At 36.9% G+C, this 3,160-nt stretch overlaps 1 long non-coding RNA gene across 1 annotated transcript; it reads left to right on the top strand.

The window, feature by feature from the left end:
* Positions 1 to 275: 275 nt before the first annotated feature.
* LOC148069195 (uncharacterized) lies at positions 276 to 1,180 on the top strand. Its single transcript, XR_015713016.1, has 2 exons — positions 276 to 592; positions 678 to 1,180. It is a non-coding gene; the product is annotated as an uncharacterized LOC148069195 (long non-coding RNA).
* Positions 1,181 to 3,160: the final 1,980 nt, after the last annotated feature.

Raw genomic sequence — 3,160 nt, 5'->3', positions numbered from 1 at the left:
AACCTTGATCAAACCAGGCTCATCATCATAATAACAACAGAATGATTGAGTAAAAGTATTAACCGATCATATTTGTCAAAGTCTTGCGATGTTAACGTGGCCGTGTCAGTCGGTTCAGAAGGAACTTGTGGGAAGAGAAAAAGCTAATTTTAATCAGGCTGCTTTCTTTTGGCCTTGACATGCCACAGCAACTCCCACCGTCCATCCCTTGCTACACCGTGCGTGTGAACGTGCGTCTCACTCCGGCGAACCGTGAGAGTCCTTGTCCAGGAACCTTGAGTCTTGAAGGGGGGGGGGGACGCTCCTCTGGGAGACAGGAACCGATAAGAAAGTCTTCCACTGGAGGGGGGACGAGTGGTAAGGAAAACACACAAAGAGCTGATCACGGAGATAATAGTGTGCGTGTCTGGAACATCTGCGGTCTCCACAGGTGTGTGTAGCGACGCCTGGGAAGTGAGGAGGGCCGGATAAGTGCTGACGGAGGACAGAGAAGATACTTTGTCTCCCTCAAACATCTTCAAGGTCCCAGTGGAGGGATAAATGAGCATCAGCGGGCGCTCCTGAGGGGAGACTCGTCCAGGAGCTTCTCATGGTAAGTGCTCTTCAGACTTGCTTCAACTTTTAATTACCGGAACCTCTCAACTGATAATCTAATGTGCTCTTTCTCTCCACGCCAGGAAGCAAGCACGGTGCCGCCGGGCAGGACTCTTTGCACTCGCGGTTTCTTTTTCCTATACATATACCTCTTTGGAAAGTAACTTTAAAGAGGCATAGGGCATGGGAAAATGGGGCTGCAGAGGTTTTCCGCTCTCGCACGTTTCATCATCGGGGGCCGGCTGACCTCGGAGATTCGCTCTCGCTTCTGGCTGCAGGTGATTTCTGTCTTCAGATTTTCATCAAGTTCACTTCCCTGAGATGAAACCATATTTATTATCTGTCGTCGCCAGAGTGTGTGATGAAAGTCTGATTAAACGTCGACCTCGATATCTCGACCAAAAAAAAAAATGTTTTCCAGCTGTGATGCCGCCCGGTTCCTTACGTGTTTCATTGAGTGTAAGTCGGTGATTTAAGGTGGTGGTACACTAGGCAGTTTTTTGTGCATCTCTGAAGAGCAACAGTGCCCAAAGAATTGCCTCTGTATTTCTGCTTTAGCCACAATAAAGATATGATTGACAAACACGTCACGTTTCTTTCATCCTTGTGTGTTTTTACTGTTTCTGCGATTCTTTTTTAAATTCCTAAAACAATGTTTCTTGAGCATAAAACAAATGGCTTAAAAATACATACAATTATCTTTTTTAAAAAAACATATAGAGTTATCTTAACATATTTAATTTGATAATCATTTTCCTGTCATTAAATCTAATATTTAATCTAAAAATCACTTGATTCTTCATCTCAATGTCTTATTTTAAATACATAAATACAAATATAAATCAATATAATCAAAATAGAAACTAATATAAAAATCACATTAAACATTTAATACGGATCTAAATCAGGAAACATAGAGTGTATTGTTGAGAAAATTCTAAGCATTCAAAAGAGGTCTCAGGTCAACAGACGATTTATAGTTCATCTTGAGTGCCATCTTGAGGGCATGAAAGCAAAATGCACCACCTTTTATTAACGCAATTGATATTGAATTATTATAGAATCAGTTTCAGTTCAGAGTACAAATGAGACGCTGGTTATTGTGATTAATATGAAGCTTTAAATACTTTGCTTTTGTCAATATTTTGGCACTGACAGACAGAAAAAAACTTTTTGAATTGACTAAAACATTTTTAATATAGAAGTATTCTCATCAAATGTTTTCAGGTTGTTTGAAAATGGAACACAAAGAGTTTAAAGTCCACAGAAAAAGAGGCATCAGAGCAACACAAGTAAGGTATTATGATTCAAAATGGGGCAAAAGTGGGTTTAATATGCTTGTTAATCTTCACATCTGTACATGATGCACTTCGGTTTGTTTTATAGTCATTTTTATCGCCTTGTGGTGTAGTTTTGCTCGTTTTAACTATCTTAAAATATTCATTAACCACGTCATATCTTGGCTTTAAGACTAGAGATCAGGTTCATCAGCTTTCTTGGAAATAAATCCAGATATGCAAACGCATGATTCAAAAATAAAGTTCCTCTCAAGCTGTGTGTTCTTAGTGACTTGTAAGAATATATGTACCTGGACGGGACAGTGGGAGGCGTCTCGACGCCATCACCTTTCGAGGCTCTATGACGACCTGGAAGACTTGCTGTGGCGACCCCTGTTGGTAAAATATAAAGAATCAAAACTTGTGGTCTGCAGTTCATTTGCGGCCCATGATATGACATTCTGTGGCCCACCGTTTGTTGTCTAAAAAGTTTTCTAAAAAATAAAAATAATAAATTTCATCAAATCAAATATCATCATTTATTTGGCTTTGATTACAAAGAGTCAACAGATTCCTTACACATTACATTTGACAAATTTACAATAAAAAAAACAACTAATAAACGTTGAAAAAACAACTATAAAATCAAATTTGTCTCATTAAATAGAGTTTACATGCAATATTTACTAAAAATGGCCACATATGTTGCCAGTTTTTATCCAGCCTTCATAGGATCAGGGATGTTTCATTCAGTCGCTCTTGCAATTCAACCCAAAGTCTTCTTCGCTCCTTCAATATTCATTCAGTCATGTACTTTCTAGATTGTACTCTCCCCTACAATTATATCTTTATGACATGACACTTATTTTTGGGGCTTTTTCACCTAAACTTTAGACTTTCTTTTATCGTCATTGCACAGAAAACACAGCAGTAAAACTGGCAACGAAATTTCGTTGCTTGGCAACCGTTAAAAAACACAGCAGAAGGAAAAAAGAAACACAGCAGAGAGATGTAAATATAAAAAGTATAAATATTAATAAGTTAAAAATAGTGCATTATAGTATAAACAGAATAAATAACATTATAAATATTGCGTATAATAATTAATGTATATAACGTTTAAATACAAATAAATTAACAATAGTGCTAATAGGTTATAAATAGAATAAATACATCATATTTTAAATAGTGCATAGCTCAAGATAAAATATATTTTCTTTGGATTACAGAGTCCCTATGTATTCATTGCTTTTACATATACATTATATTTATATTTTTATATATATATA

The sequence above is a fragment of the Callionymus lyra genome, chromosome 11 (genome assembly GCF_982586985.1).
Source record: "Callionymus lyra chromosome 11, fCalLyr1.hap1.1, whole genome shotgun sequence".
NCBI lineage: Eukaryota > Metazoa > Chordata > Actinopteri > Syngnathiformes > Callionymidae > Callionymus > Callionymus lyra.
Note: the sequence above shows the minus strand (reverse complement) of the source record. Positions and strands in the feature narration are given on the sequence as shown.